Below are 17539 nucleotides of genomic sequence, written 5' to 3'. Positions count from 1 at the left end.
AGTGAAGGTTGCTTCAACCGCGGAAGGGAGTGGAGCGTTCACAGGTGCCAATGTGTGAGGCACGTTCAAGTTGGGAACTCCGTCCACAGAGAGGGGGACAGTGAACTATCCAATGCAGATAGTTGGGAGCTGGGGTTGCTCCCCTGAAGCGTTCTGGTCGCCACCACATCCGGCATTACTAAAGGAAGCCATGAATGCTGAGTTCCTAGAGAGAGTTGTAGAGATTAGAGGAAGGCTTTTTGAAGTGTTTCTCACAGGCGGTGCCAAATGATGCAGCGCAATCCGAGCAGTCCTAGTTGGCAGTCGACTGGCTCCTAACTGGCGACGGACGGTACCTGAGAAGAAGACGGTGAAGGATTCCCGGGGGACTTGCCCGGTGGGAATACTCTAATGCTTAAGTTAGAACACTTGAGAGAGTGGTAAGGAATGCAAAGAGAGCTAAGAGTGCAGGTAGCGCTAGATCAATGAAAGTTCGAGATTAAATCAAGATACAAGATGCAAGATACCTTTTCTCCTTAAACCATGGGGCTCTTAAATATGGGCGTTCTTGTCAAATCGAGGCTATTAATTTAATATTAATTAATAATAAATAAAATTGTTAAATCTTTTAGATTTTCTCGTACATCGCACGGGTCCCTACTAGTGTCTGTGTGTGTGTGTATATATATATATATATATATATATATATATATATATATATATATAGGGAAATTGTCAAAAACTCACCATGAGTTTTCAGCTTTTCTCTTAAACTCATCACAACTTTTCAAAATGTCTGAAACTCACCATGTCACTAACTTGACGTTAAAGAGACTAATGGCTATTAATATATTACCATTTTAACCTTCATAGAAAAATATAAAATATATACATATATTTTAATATTTAGATAGGAAAAAAGGAAAAAGTTCAAAAAATATTTTCAAATACAAAATACATAAAAACACAAAAATTGCAAAAATTATAAAAAAAATTATAGAAATTGCACACAAAATAAAAATATATTTTCAAATTATAGAAACTATAGAAATTGAAAAACAAAATCAGAAAATAAAAATGTAGAAAAAACACCAAAAATTATTGAAAAAACAAAAATTGCAAATAAATTAAATAACAAAAAATACAAGAAATTTTATAGATTGTAGAAAATAGAAAAATGTAAAAAAAAAACAAAAATTATAAAAAACATTAGAAATTATAACAAAACACTATAATGTAAAAAAAGAAAATTAAAAAAATGAAAAAAGACTCTTTTCCTCTAACTCGCCATTCAAGGGTGATTTAGTCATAAACAATGTTATTTATGCTGACGTGGACACTTCTATTAAGAAACATTAACGATGCACTAACGGAAGATGAGTTTTGGAAAATAAAAACTTATTGACATGGTTAGTTTTAGACGTTTTGAGAAGTTGGAAAATAAAAACTATAATAAAAACTTATTATAGTTGATGTCACCATGCCTCTCCTTGTTCCAAACCTCTCTCCTAATTTCCTGTTTTTTTTTATTTTTTATTTTTTTAATTCCACATAATTACCCATTAAGCCAATAACGAAATCACAAAGGCTTAACTATTTCTAACAACCATAAAAATAGAGGGATTTGTTTTTCTAATGTTTAGCCAAGTGGCACCACTTTCCCCCACTTTCTCATAAATTGACTCTAATTCCTATTTATCTCCTAAATTATCTCCAACTCCTATTTATCTCTTAAATTATCTCTAATTTAGTATTCTCTCCTAAACTATCTCTAATTCCAATTTATCCTCTCTCCCACTTTTTGTTTATATCTATATAAAGAAAGTTTCAATTAAAAAAATTCAGAATTATTTAAATATTATAACAACATTATATACTAAATTTAAATTATTTATTCAAAAAACAAAGATTAATTATAACAGATTTAAATATTATAACAACATTATATACAAAATTCATCATGAAATTATGTAGTAACAATATAAATTATAATTTTATGAATTATTTAACGCAAATGTTATTCAAATAATAAAAATTAAAAATTAAAAAATAAAACATTATTTTCAATAACTAAATATCTGAAATAACAAAACATTAAAAATAACTAAATAATTATATAAAGATATTTAATATTACATAATAATATTAAAATAAATAAAATTCAAATAATGAAAATTTTAAATATTATTTAAATGTTTAAATAATAAAATATTTAACATGACTAAATTTTAAATAGTTAAAAAATAACAAAAGTATGTAATAAATTTAAGAATTTTCTTAAAAGTAGAAAATAATTATAATAGATCTCATAATATTAATATTAAGTAATCTAATATTTTACAACATTAATAACAAATTATGTAATAATAGTACTAATTATAATTTTATGGATTATAAAGTTCAATAAATAATTATTATTTTAAAAAATTAAATAATATTATTATTTAAATAACTAAATAATATTATAAATAACTAATTTCACTTATATCAATTAATAAATATAGAAAATAACTTTAAAAAATTAATACATATTAGTAATAATTTTACAATAGTAGTGTATATTCATTATATATTTATATATACTAAAATAATTATTTATTGTATTTTTGATAAAAAATGTTTACAATAACTATTTATAAATCTATTTTTTGTTTTGTTATTTAACAGAAAATTGTCAAGAATTATTGGAGATTAAACAACTAATATTTAAATTTTGAAATTTAATTTATCATATTTGTTGTAGTTTTTGTTATAAATATTTTTAGTAGTTATATATTTTTTGTAATTTATAGATTAATATTTATTAGAGATTAAGCTATTATTTGAGATTACACTATTTATTGACTAATTTAATATATATTTAGTATTTACTGTATTTTTGTAATTATTGTATTTTTATTAGATATCTATTATAATTCTTATTATAAATTTATTTTCAATGATTTTGTATTTTTGCTATAAATTTTCAATATTATTAGAGATTAAACTATTGTTATTTATTAGAGATTAAACTATTAATTTGTTTTGCTAACCAAATTGACCTAGTCAAGTTGGGAGTTTACCCCTCGAATTTGGTTGATTTTACCAAATTGACCTGTTCAAGGATTAGTGAAAACCCGACAACTCGGGTTGTATCAATTTGATTTGTTTGTTCAAAAGTGATGGAGGGTGATTTGGCCCGACCTCGCAGCATGGGTACACGTGGGTGTGACCTTGCTCAAACAGTGACTCAGCGTGACAGCGCAACAGATGCAACCACAACTTGGAGGGAAGATCCCATCGAGTTCAACTCAGCAACTGGGTGGATAAATTACTCACCGGGAGCTGCCTTACCTGCACCTCCTCCCTGGGGTTAAGGCACCTCGGGGTGCCCCGAGTTCGGGGTACCCTGACCTTTCTTGATGCCCGAGCTCCTCCTAATGGACCTCGGGCCACTCCTAGACAGGAACGCACCGATCCATCTCTGGACACCCTGAGGTATAGACACCTCGGGTCAGCCAGCTCAGCATAACTTGCTACAGGCAGCTCGTCACTCAAGGGATAGCCCGACACAAGGTAACCCGCGAAGGGGTAGTACAGCGTACCGCAGGAAGATCTCCTGCCCAACCACCGTACCCGACAAATCTGGGACAGCCGCTATGTCCCTTGCTAGAGAGGGTCGTGCCTGTCACCTTTAGAGGGTATCGTACATCTGACAGGCATGGACCCAACAGTAACAACCCCGCGCGTGCCGCCTCAGCCCTGCCGGTAACAGTTGTGGCAGGCTGACAGTGGCGGTTGTACTTGCCCTATCAGAGGCCAGTAGGCCCAGTGCAACGGAATTCTGTTATACGGAGCCTATTGTTAGAGAACAGGGGTATCTTGAAATCTCTTGCGCTACCTCACTCTTTGTTTTTATCTTCTCTTTGCTTCTTGCTCAGAATACTGACTTAATCGTCGAAGTGTTTCCGCCGGGCGAACCCCCTGGGGATTCTTCTTCTTCTTCCTCATCTCAGGTACCTCTCGGGAATCACGCGAATGCCAAATAGGAGTGACCGGATTGCGCACCATCAAAAAGATTTAAACTTAAAAATTAAATTACAATGATATTATTAAAAATTAATTAAAAAATTTTAATTTATAATATAAAGATATTTTAGACTAACAAACATAGAAATTTTCTCACTTTCATATATTAAAAAAATTAAATTTAAAATATAAAATATTAATATAAATTTATAACGAATCAGTTCAATTTTAGTTGATTTACAAATAATCATGTTAAAACTGACCTAACTTAAAAAAACAATCAAAATAATAAAAAACAAAAATAATATCAATAATAGAAAATCAATTAAATTAAATTAAATTAAATTAAATAAAATATAAAACAATTATATATTTTTATTACTTGATAAAACATGTATGATGTACGAATCCCGTTAGTTCATTATATACCGTTAAAAGCCGTGTTGTCAGAGACTACGTGACTTCTGCTTGATAAAGAGATCCCATCTCTTTTCCGTAGGTAGTAGATTATCTTCCAAGTTCCAACTAGTCATAGAACTGCGTAGATTTTAGTTCTGTTAGTTCTCTCGTAAGTCGAACAAACAGGGACCCACAGTAAGTCAAGTTACAATCCGACGGCCTTGAGATGTCTCAGTCCACAGACAGTAAAACCGCGGCATCTGTAGTTGTTTCGGATGTGGATTGGACGGATAGGATCAAGCCCTTGAGATTGATGGCAGGGCCCCACAGAATGTTCATGAACTTGAATGGAGGTCCCCCACTCCCCACTTCCCCAGCAACACTGATAGCATCATTTTGCTTTATCTTCTGCTTCGATTTTACAGTATTTTACTGAACCGACTCTGATGCTTCACACCAACTCACAGCACGTTGCAGCCGTGCATTAAGAACATCTCCCTCATCAATAATAATTACAAGTACGGAGATATTCTATATGTACGGCTTTAAGTGAGACGCACAGGAACCGATCTGACGTCTTTAACATGACCCGTCCTTCGCTTCCTATTCGCCATTGCCCACTTCGGTACTTTAATGGCGAAGCCTTCCAACCTAAGATAAAGCCAGAAAAAGGAGCCACGCAAGAAGCCATTAAAGCATCTTCTAAGTTTTCTGTTTTCCGTATTTTTATGGCGACTTGTTCGTTGCTGTGACGATCGCGGCAATCGTAAGGAGCTCAGATCTGTCCATTTCGTTCGAGGAGGCTCTTACTGGTCCTCGGTTTCGCTCACGTCACCCCCCACCTGATTCCGTTTATTTAGCATTTCTTTAATCGAGTGCGTCTCTGTTCTTCGGATATGGCGGAACTCGTTTCGTCAGCTTCTCATTTGCGGCTTTCGTTGCCTTATTATCTGGTTCTAGAAACCCTTTAAAGACAAAACCCCACCTTACACCTTTCAATCCGATCCGAAATTAAAAATTAAAAAAAGGAAAAAAAATCCCGCAAAATCAATCCATCAAGCTATTGAACAATCAAGCAAGCTCTGTAAGTCCACTGTTTTTTATACTTCTTAGTCTCTTACTCTGTTCATACTTTCCACTTCTCGCTTCTCATTCGCTGGAATTTTGGATTTGCAGAGAAGGGCTTGAAAATGGCGATTTTGGAAGCATCAACGACTGCAACGGTTGAGAATTTGGAAGAGAATAAGGAGAACTCAGAGCCATTGATTCCTGGGTTACCGAACGAGATCGCCGAGCACTGTCTTTTACATCTCCCCTACCCTTATCAGACGCTGGTTCGTTCTGTGTCTTCGTCTTGGAACAGAGCCATCACGAACCCCAACTTTCTGCTTTCCAAGAAAACCCTCTCGCTCTCTTTGCCTTACATATTCGTCTTCGCCTTTCACAAACCGACGGGCAAGATTCAGTGGCAGGCCCTGGACCCACGATCGGGTCGTTGGTTCGTCTTACCTCCCATGCCCTGCGTCAAACCTGTGTGCCCTCCTGGCTTCGCCTGCGCGTCGCTGTCACGGCAGGGTGCACTTTACGTGCTCGGCGGGATGCGCTCCGACACGGAGACATCGCTGCAAACGCTCATGACCTACAGGCCGTCGACGAACCGGTGGTCGTTAGCATCGCCGATGCTGACGCCACGGTCGTTCTTCGCCGCCGGGAGTATCGGCGGGAAGATCCTGGCAGTCGGTGGGGTGGGCTTGGAGGACGCGATCTCGACGGTCGAATGCTACGATCCGGAGAAGGACACATGGGCGCCGGTGGCTAAAATGCGCGCGGGGTTGGCGAGGTACGACGCGGCCGTGGTTGGGAACAGCATGTACGTGACGGAAGGGTGGACCTGGCCGTTCAGCTTCTCGCCGAGAGGTGGGGTCTACGACGCTGAGAAGGACACGTGGGAAGAAATGACGGTGGGAATGAGGGAAGGATGGACGGGTGTGAGTGTGGTACTGGGAGATAGGCTATTTGTGATATCGGAGCATGGTAACTGTAGGGTGAAGATGTACGTCCCAGATAGTGACACGTGGAGGTTTGTTGAGGGAGGGAGGTTTCCGTGTGAAGCGATGCAGAGACCTTTTGCGGTGAGTGGTGCGGACGGAAGGATATATGTGGTGTCGTGTGGGTTGGATGTGGCTGTGGGTAGGGTGTTGGAAGAGGGGGAGAGGGTTTGGGTGGAGTGGGATGAGGTGAGGGCTCCAAAGGCGTTCCATGACTTTGTGCCCTTAAGCGCTCAGATTATTTATGCTTGAGCTTGGCAGCTTCTTTTTTACATATTTGGGTTTTTTTTTTTTTTTTTGATGTTTTCTCATTTGAGTTTTGAGGGTGTAATTGGCCAAACCCCTCTGCCCTCTTCTGTAGACTCCAGAGGAAGATTAATGTGTTTGGTGGGTGGATGTGTGATAAAGAGATTTCAATTTATGGGTCAGGCTAATTTAATGTGTGCTTTTTGGGTAGGTGTTGCAAAAAAGTCGGATTAGATCTGTTTTGAATCCGAATTCCATCTGATAAGAGCTAGATTTGGATACCTCCCTTCATCTTAATAAATGGGATTGGAAAAATTGATCTGAAGTTAATGGATTAAATTCGGATGTATATATGCTTTGGTTTGATCAGTCACAACCCAACCCAATCAGAAATATTATATTATTATGCATTGTATATTATTATATCATAAAACTTTTTTATTACAATTCTAATTGAATCAGATATATATATATATATGATAAGATATTCAAATTTGAATTCAAATCGTACTCTTGAAAATCCATGTATTTGGATCGGTCAGATTTCTTATTGATTGCAGATTTGCAGGTAATGGGTAAGATTCAGTTGTTCCTAAAAAGGGAACATCTCACTAGTATGATAAGAGCAATTGAGGAGAAATTTCGAGATTCGGGCTTGTGACAGGATAAGCTATGAACTTGATATTACCCAGAATCTTAATTAAATTTAAAATTCTAATCTTATTAGTTGATTTATCTTTTTCAGATTAGGATTAAATTCCCATATCTATCTTGACTAGAAGTAACTAAAGGATGATTTAGTTGTTGAACTTGTTAAATTTTTAGTCAAATAATAAGACTTAAAATTAGTTTTACTAACAAATATACAATAAACAATCCACATAAAAGTATTATAGTTTGGAGATTTCAGATCATCACCAAATGAGATGTTGGTGTTAAAAATGGATCTAACAATCTAACCATTTCAGCTACTCTAAACATGACAAACTCTAGTCCTTTCCCTTTTGGCTAGGTTCTAAATTCCTTTTATCCTTTTGATCATTAGTTTGATTTTTCTCTGATATGTTCTATTAAAAAGATGCTTTGAGTCTGCTGACTGATGCTGCTGCTGCTGCTTGACCCTTTCTTTGGTGGTGGACTTGGACTGCATCATGAGCACACACTCATAAATGGGTGTAAAAGGCCGCTGGACTTGCAATTGTAGGTACTAATTGTCATGAATCATGGTAGACACAACCACTCAAGAAATATCTAAATAAAAAGAAAAAAGAGACTTTGATTCAATAATGGATGGGGTTTCCTCAAAGACTTGGCTAGGAAAGAAACCCAAGATCCTAAACAACTCAAGTATCTTGAGGCACTTATGTGGAAGCTTCCACTTGTTTTAATGTCACATCTAATCATGTAATAAGCTTCCCCCGTTACGACTCTTTTTGGATTTTTTTTGCCAGCTGGATTAGCTGGAATCGACGGCTGTGATTAGGGCATTTTCACCAATAATAATGCCCCACATCAACCATCAATGCGGAGTGATTAATCCAGACTCGTTTCATGGGGAAGTAGTCGCCAAGATACAAAAGGACATGGATGATCCAGATAGAATGGATCAGACCAGCTTACAGTCTGAGAGAAAGATCTTGGCTGGGGAGGTCTGAAGCTAGCGAGCCGTAAATTGCAAGGTTTTTAAAACCGACCCAGATAATAAATCGGTCAGGGTCTGGTTTCTGGGTCAAATGGTTCGACCATTCGAACCGAACAGTCGGCCCATTCTGACAAAAAAAATAATAATAAATGGTCAAAACTGTTGAATGGTTTAATCGTCCAAATCAACGATTTGCTGAGTAAATCAACATTTTTTGGTAAAAATCAAATTTTGGGGAAAAAAAGAACTGGTCACTTGACCGGTTCCTGATTTTTCTGATCTGATTTTGAAAACCACGATAAATTGCAAATCTGCGGAATTGCTTTAATTTTGTTTTTTTTTTTTTTTTTTTTTGTTTTTTGTGAAAGCCACTTTTTGGAAGGTTTAAAACTGACCAGGTTCCTTTGAATTGATGATGCCATCGTTACTCAGGAAAAAGTAAAAAGGGAAAAGGAAAAAGTGAAAATTATGGTTTATTCACCTCAAATTTTTATTTTATTTTGCAAAACCCTATCTATTACACAATATATCACAAAAGAAGAAACTAAAACCTAAGAGTTGAATGTTTTTTTTTTCTGGGTTCAACTGTTTAGTAAATAGGCCATTAATGAAAAGCATGAGACGTGTGTACTCTACTAAGATGTTCTAGCTTGACCTCTTTCCTTAAGTGCAGAAGATAGGCTTTGGCATCTTATCATGCTCATTTCTTATAAAGCCATCTCTTAGCCCAAAATAATCGTTTTTGTTCTTGATAAGGTTGTAGATGGGGCTATAATTCGGCCAGATTCAGATATGGTTATTGAAAACTAAAGTTCAAATCCAATATGAAGTCTGTTTGCGTCTAGAGATCTTCGTTCATTTTTTTCTTTTTAAAGTAATGAAAAGAGTGGTCGTAGTCTATTTTTTGAATTATTATATAATCATTATATCAAATTATTATATAATGATTTATCACATTAGCTTGATCCAATTGGTAAGATGGACTGTCAATTACTAAGGGTCCATTTGGTTTGCAGTTGAAATCAGAATTGAAATAGCCTATTCTCATAATCTGTTTGGTTCATACAAGAATGGGAATGAAAATTGGAATCAGTAGAGATGGGATTTCATTCCCAAGGGAGGGGTAGGGAATGGCTATTCCCTCAAATGCAGAATGCCGGGCCTCTAGAGGTGTAAAGTGGGTTGTGCCATGCTGGCCTGCGGGCCGTTACAGGCTATGCCACCCTCTCTGGTGAAAAATTTGGGGGTCGGCCAAGCACAACCCCTGTGCCGTGCCCCGGGCCTGGGCCAGGCCTGGCCATGGGCTTGGGCTGTGCCGGGCTGGGGCCACGCCACCTTGGGCCTGGGTCGAACTAGGCTAGACTGATTGTTTGACTTGTTTTTTTGTTTTTTTGTGAAAATTTTGATTTCTTTTCAAAGTAAAAGTGTAAAACTAAAAAAATTAACTTTCCTTTGAGATTTGGGAAGTGGGAACTATTCGAAAAATTAGGATATGGGAAATGAGAAATCTTATACATAAATGAAAAAAAAAATACTTAACCAAATAAGAATGATGGAATAACAAATTGAAAGAAAAATAGGGATTTTATTTTTATTTAAATTTGAATGATACAAATTACAAAGCATACAATGGTTGGATACTTGGATGAATAAAATATGAAAATGGAATAAATTAATAAAATATAAAAAATACAATATAGTTACAAATTGAAAATACAAAATTACATTGTTAAAAAAATAGCAAATAAATTAAATAAAATTAAAACAAAATTTATAATAATTTGAAGAAAAAAATAAAAAATTCTATACAACTAGTCAACTATTGTTCATGAATCATGACTTTCATCATCTGCTTCAGATGAAATATCCAGTACTGTAGTATCATGCCCTCCTTTGTCTTGTAATTTATCTTTTGCATCTAGCCAATCCTTAAAACAGATGCACATCTCTATACTTTCATCATTAATGCAGCTTCTCTTGTCATCCAACACCTTGGTACCTGCACTAAAACAAGACTCCGATGGAACTAAAGACACTGAAGGGGTTAGTAGGTCACGTGCCATGGTGGTGAGAATTGGATAATTTTTTGAATGTTCACTCCACCAAGCTAAAATATCAAAATTATTTGTTCCCTCACCTAAACTAGAAAAATTTGCTTATAAATAAAAATTAAGTTCAGCAAATGAACTTGTTGTATAAGTAGTAGATTTATGCCTTCTATTTATTAAATAAAAAAGTTTTTCTCTTCTACTATTAGGCTCAAGATCAGAAGTAGAAGATGTTGTACAAGTTGTAGGATTATTTCCTACTACTTCAGATTCATATAAACTGTACATTTCAAATAATAAATTATTAATTTCTTCTTTTTTATTTCCAATTTCAATATTCATATTTTCACAATATGTTTCAAGTAAAATATCTAAACCATCTTTCATAATCCTAAGATTTAATATTGTAGCTAAGCAATAAAGGGGAGAAATGTTCTCCCAATATTTTTTAAATTTATTTTCCATTATTTCAACAATACATTTAAATTGTGGATTATTTCTATATTTTGCAAAACAATCACTAATCACCATTAATTGATAAGGTAAATTAATTACAATTAGGTGGATAATAAATACCTGATAATTCATTAGTTGCATCATAAAAATGTTTTAAAAAGTCTCTTATACAAACTGTCATTTCCCAGTCTTCCTCAAATATAATATCATTAGGCATTTTTGCATTATAAAAACCAGTAAGAATTTGTTTATGAGAAATACAACTTTCTAACATAGCATGGGTAGAATTTCATCTATGTTTAACATCTAATATAAAATATTTATATTTTAAACCATAATTTTGACATAAATATTTAAATTCTTGTTTTCTTACCCCCTGAACTTTTAATATATATAATACAATTTCTAATTTAAAAAATATGAGTAGAAATAATATTTCAAGCATATTGAATACATAAATTTAACATGTGACATGCATATCTGATATGAAATAATTTACCATTTAACCAAGGCTTTAATTGAGATTTTAAAATATTTATTGCAGAATCATTATTGCTGGCATTATCAAAACTAATAGAAAATAATTTATTCTCAATCCCATAAACATGTAAAGTATTTAAAATGCTTGCAACAATAGTTGGGCTAGTATGTGGCCATTCAAGCCTAGTAAAACTTAAAATTCTTTTATTTAAAAGCCAATTTTCATCAATAAAATGGTCGGTAACACCCATATAACTTATGTTAAATTTAGAAATCCAAACATTAGAAGTAATTGCAACTTTAACAAATAAATTAAATTTTGTTTATATGAATAAAATAATTTTTTAAGCATCTAATCTAATAGTCATTCCTAGAAACTTTTTTATATTGTGGATTTACAGAATTACGTAACCATTTTTCAAGTTTAGCATCTTCAACTAACAAAAATGGTTGTTCTACATGTATAATGTATTTTTGTAATTCTTGTCTCATCTTTTCTTGTGAATATTTAAATGTACCAAAAACCCCCTCCCAATTTGTGTTTGTTTTGTTTCTCTTCCTTCTTCTTCTTCTTCCTTCTCATGTGTGAGCAATGTCTACTCAAATGGCCAGTACCACCTTTGCTACAATAGCTGAAGTCTTTTCTACATTTTTGGCAAACTGCTCTTTTTCCCTTTCCCTCAACATCCTCTACTTTAAATATTTTCCAAACCGGGTTACTCAACTAAGAGGCCCTCTTTATCTTTCCCCTAGTATCAATACCAGAGGTGAAAGTTCTATCAATATCAATAGCATCAGTGCTAACATTATCATGATGCGACTGAATATTATCAACAACGAACATGTTGGTGAATTGGTTTTGGGAAGATCATTTTTTTTTAAATTCTAAAAACATAAAAATTAATTTAGTTGGACTTACCCGGATTGCCGGTTCAGAATCCCAACTTGATTTCAATAGTTAAAGCCTTTCAATGTCCAAGCCTCCTAAGACATTAAAAGATTGTCTTTATGTGCCTCTACTTAGATGAAATTTGATTTCAGTTTCTAAGTTATGTAAGGATGATTATTATGTTTTATCCAATAATAAGATTACAATTAAATTGTATACAATTTCCTTATTCACGGAGAACTTGAGAATTGTCTTTATGTTCTCCATCCTTTTCTAGAAACAAATGTGACCAAAACTGTATTGGAGCACATCCTTGAGAAAATAACATGTAATACAATTAATCCCACATGCCTATGGCATTACCAACTTGGTCATATTATTATAGAATGTATAATAAGATTGGTGAATGATGGTCTTCTAGATTTTCTCACTATGAAAGATTTACCAACTTGTGAACATTGCCTTCAAGGCAAGATGGAAAAAAGGGCATTTAGAAGTAAGTATGAAAGAAGTATGACCACACTTGACTTTATACATATTGATGTATGTGGTCTCATTAATGTTAGGACATTGAACCAACACTTTTATTTTATAACTTTCACTAATGATTATTTTCGTATGATTACGTGTACCTAATGATACATAAGTCTAAATCCTTTAAAAAGTTCAATAGGTTTAGATAAGAAGTCGAGAAATAGTTAGGGAGACAAATCAAAACCCTTTGATCGGATCGATGATGTGACTATCTCTCCAACGAATTCAATGACTAATTAAAGGACAATGGGATTATACTAGAGTTGTCTCCTCCTACTACACCATAATTAAATGGTGTGTTAGAGAGAAGAAGTCAAACTCTATTAGATATGGTCCAATCATTCCTCTTTCATTCAGAGTTACCCATATCCTTTTGGGGGCATACATTAGAGACTGCAATTTACGTGTTGAACCGAGTTCCAACCATGTTGGTTCCTAAGACTTCTTTCGAGGTATGGATTGGTAAGAAATCAAGTGTGAGACACTTGAAAATATGAGGTTGTCCAACACACATCAGAAAGAAAAGTGTGGACAATTTGGAATCCAAAACTAATCGTTGCCTATTTGTAAGCTACCCCAAGGACTCCGTAAGGTATATGTTCTATTACACTCAAGAACAAAAATTATTTGTTAGTCAAAATGCCTATTTATTGGAATAGGACTACATCCTGAACAATCACCGTCAAGAAGTTGTTCTTGATGAAGAGAGCTTAGGAGTAGTAGGAGATCATCCATAGATTCTAGATAGCAATATTCAACTTAGAAGATCTACTCAGGTTTCTAGACCTCCAATAATTACGGTTATGATTAAGAAAGTTACTTGATGGAAGTTATGGATAGTGAGGAATATCTCGTGACTTATACGGAAGCTATGCTGGGCATAGACTCCCTGAAGTGGGTAGATGCCATGAAAGTCGAGATTGACTCAATGAAAACCAATGGAGTATGGGCTCTCGTATACCCACCCCCTGGGGTGAAAGCAATCGGTTCCAAATGGACATACAAGAGGAAGAAGGGCCCTAATAGAAAAGTTGAAACCTATAAAGCTCTACTTGTAGAAAAAGGGTACACTCAGAAAGAAGGAGTCGATTATGGGGAGACCTTTTCGCCGGTGGCCATGCTCAAATCCATAAAGATACTATTAGCTTATAGATAAACACTACGATTATAATATTTGGCATATGGGTGTCAAAACTATGTTCCTGAATGGAGATCTTACTAAAGATATCTTTATGCAGCAGACGCAAGGCTTTGTTGCTAAGGGTCAAGAACACATGGTGTGTAAGCTGAATAGATCCATTTATGGGTTAAAACAAGCTTCTAGAAGCTAGAACATCCGATTTGACTTAACAGTCAAACAGTTTGATTTTGAGCAAAATCCATATAAACCCTATGTTTACAAAAAGACAATGGGAGATAAGATAACGTTTATGGTTTTGTATGTAGATGGCATTCTAATCATTGGGAATGATGTAGGAATGTTGATTACAATGAAAGTATGACTTTCACATCAATTCTTTATGAAAGATCTTGGAGAAGCCTCTTATATCTTGGGACTTTGACTCTATAGAGATAGATCAAAGAGGATAATTAGATTATCCCAAACTATTTACATTGAAAAGATCGTCAAAAGACACAGCATGCAGAACACCAAGAAATGATTTGTTCCTTTTAGGCATGGAGTCACACTCTCGAAAGGAAGGTCACCTAAGACCCATGAGGAGATAGAGGACATGAGAAAGGTTCCATATGCCTCAGTCATAGGGAGCATTATGTATGCTATGTTGTACACTTGGCCAGACGTTAGTTAGGTCGTTAGTTTTGTAACTAGATACCAATCTAACACAGGACAAGAGCATTGGACTATTGTGAGAAACATACTAATGTACCTATGGAGAACCAAAGACTGATTTTCTTATTTTCAATGTTCACTATAGATGGTCAGGTATACTGATGTTGACTTCTAATCTAACCTAGATGATAGAAAGTTTACATTTAGTTACATCTTTTACGATAGGGTCCTGTGTAGTTAGCTGGAAAAGCAACAAACAAGGGTCCATAACAGATTCCATGACTGAGGCCAAGCACATTACCACAAGTGAGGCTGCCAAATAAGTACTATGGATGAAGAAATTCGTCTAGGAATGTAGATGAGACACTTGGATTTAGAAAGTAGCATTAGAAGAAAATGTGACAGACCCATTGACTAAGCCATTAACACAAAAAGTGTTTAAGAAATACATCGACAGTATGAGACTAAGGCTTGTACCCGACTAGACCTAAGTGCAAGTGGTAGTTGTTTGACAATGTATGCCCTTATCTCCAATCAGATTAATGTACAAATACATTTATTATAAATTAATAAAAGTAAATTATTATTTCATGTTAATATTGGTATGTTTCTATATATTTACCCCTTAAACTGGACACTTATGAGATTCATGTTAGTTTAGAATGTTCTCAGCCGTTGGATAGACTTGGGGAGTTTATCCTGCTAAGGCAAACAATAATGTGCTGCCAAAGAAGTTGGGGCAGATTATCTCAGCTACTAGAGTCACATGTAGTGTACTTTTGGAGGAAACACTAAACCTAGACCGTTTTCTAGTTATGCCCTGAACTTGGAGATTGATGGGCAAAACTAGAAAGTTACACATAACTCCATACTTGATTATGATACTACACTAAGTGTTGGATTGAGCTATCTTTAATATGCCAATCAATGAGATTCATCAAGGGTTAAAACTTGGGTATGTTGGGGCAGTCTGAGAATTTACCTGAGTGGGTGATCATATTGATAGGATCCCCTTTGTTGGACAAAGTGAATGATAATGTTTACTCTCTCACTAATGGAAACTTAAACTATCGGTAGTGAATTTCAATTGTGTTCAAAATCTTCTTTTGCAATATATTAATGTTTTATGAAAATGTTTGCAAAAGGTTTTAATTCCCAGAATCCATCCGAGTAGAGTGTGACACTACACCTTGCAGCTAGGGGAGAGGTCCTTCCTTGTCGGGTGGTGTTTGATCATTATGAGCCAAGAGGTTAAGGGTAAGAGACCATTATAGGGATGATTACCTGATGGGATTTATCTTATTTAAGTCTATTATCCTTGGGTCTTCATTTTGGATGACTGAATTCAAAGATCATTTAGGTGTAAATGTTGGGCCTATATTGATCCTACAGTGATGTGCTCAAGGGTTCACCACGTTTAGTAGTGAATTCGCCAAGCCTGTTTACAAAGGTTGGGCTGAACCCATGCATTCTTATGTGAGGTCATTGTGGGGTTCCACACCATACAAATCAGGCCTAAGTTTTCCATGCAACATCTTGGTTTGTGAACCTTTAAAGTAATGGGCCTAAGGCCCATAATTAATAAGATTAAGTAAGTTGTCATGTGCTCTAGGTCAAATATGGGTTTGGAAATGGATATGGAGCACCCATACTCTTAAGGGGATAAGGCTTATCTCTTAATAAAGTCCAGATCCAAATTAGATTTGGATAATCTCCTAATTTGATTAGGAGAGTGCTCCATGATAAGATAAAAGAAGAAAAGAGTGAACTAGACTAGAACATCACTCTCTCTTGTTCTCTTCTTTTGTGTCTTCCAAGAAACCTTATCACGACCTAGGCTTTCAAGAACTGATTTAGATCAGTTTTCTTCTTTTTTTTTTTTTGGAAGAAAAACTCAAAAGAAAATCAAGCTCACTTACCTCATTCAATTCAAGCAAGTTGGATCACAGTTTTGCTAAAAACAGTGTTGCTAAACCAGATTCACCTACACACTGCTCCATATTCAATAGAGGCTGGTTTTAGGACTGATTTGAATGTGAACTTTCCACCTTGGAATTTTCATCTATGGAATCCATATCAGGTATACATCTCCCTCTTTGTTTGGTTTCAAATCTGGTCTGGGTCAGTGCAAGATCGATTCGAAAAATTCAATTTTCAAATTCATCAGGAAATCAGTTCCTATAAGGGTGAGAAAGTTTTTGAAAAATTTCCCAGCCATCTATTATGGTCTTGCCATCCATAGGATGGATTCTAAACCCTTCCAACAATGTTGAGATGAAGAAGAAAGGCGAATAGTAGTTTTTCAATGATTTTGGAGATTAGTAATTGTTTCAGTTCGATAGGGAGTGAGAAAGAGAGAGGGAGAGGGTGCAAGAATGCAGAAGAAAAATGTGAGAGAAGGAGAATGAAGGGAGAAGAAAGTCTAGGATAAGGGGTGACACTATTGAGTTCGAATCCGCCACTGTAACAAGCGGTGATGAAACAAGGAAAGGGAAAGAGGGAAAATGAAGGGGAAGAAGAAGAAGAAAAAGAGATAAAATGTGTGAGAGAGAGAGAAAAAGAGAAAGGGGAAGTAAACGGAAAGGGAAAGAGAGAAAATGACGGGGAAGAAGAAGAAGAGAGAGAGAGAGAGAGAGAGAGTGAGAGAGAGAGAGAGAGAGAGGAGTCCAAAAGGGAATAAGAGTGAGGTTCTTGCGGCCGCTACCGTCCCTATTCTCGTTGAGAGGTAGACAACGATGAACAGTGCTTCGAATTTCCCACCCACCCTTTTGGCAAGTTAGGTTCAGTTTTATATCATGGAATAGTGGCAATTTTGTAATTTTAGGGTTTGAGGGGTAATTCGGTAATTTTGAGATATGTGGGTCAACAATCAATCTAAGGGGTTAAAGCAAGGTTCTAGCTCAATGGCGGGGATTTTTAGGTCAAAGATTAGAGGGTTGACATGGGTCTAACCACAAAGAGGGGTTTTGTGTGCACGGGTTAGTGAGATTGGCTGAAATATATTCTTTTTGGATGAAT

General features: G+C 35.4%; 1 pseudogene across 1 annotated transcript; it reads left to right on the top strand.

Moving 5' to 3' along the window:
- Positions 1-4998: 4998 nt before the first annotated feature.
- LOC104603222 (F-box protein AFR pseudogene) lies at positions 4999-7047 on the top strand (annotated as a pseudogene). The gene is made up of 2 exons (XR_016079747.1): positions 4999-5470; positions 5563-7047. The product of XR_016079747.1 is annotated as an F-box protein AFR pseudogene (transcript).
- The last annotated feature ends 10492 nt before the right edge of the window (positions 7048-17539 follow it).

Source organism: Nelumbo nucifera, chromosome 8 (genome assembly GCF_055504915.1).
Source record: "Nelumbo nucifera cultivar China Antique chromosome 8, China Antique-T2T, whole genome shotgun sequence".
NCBI classification, from domain to species: domain Eukaryota; kingdom Viridiplantae; phylum Streptophyta; class Magnoliopsida; order Proteales; family Nelumbonaceae; genus Nelumbo; species Nelumbo nucifera.
This window is presented reverse-complemented; position numbering and strand designations above follow the sequence as displayed.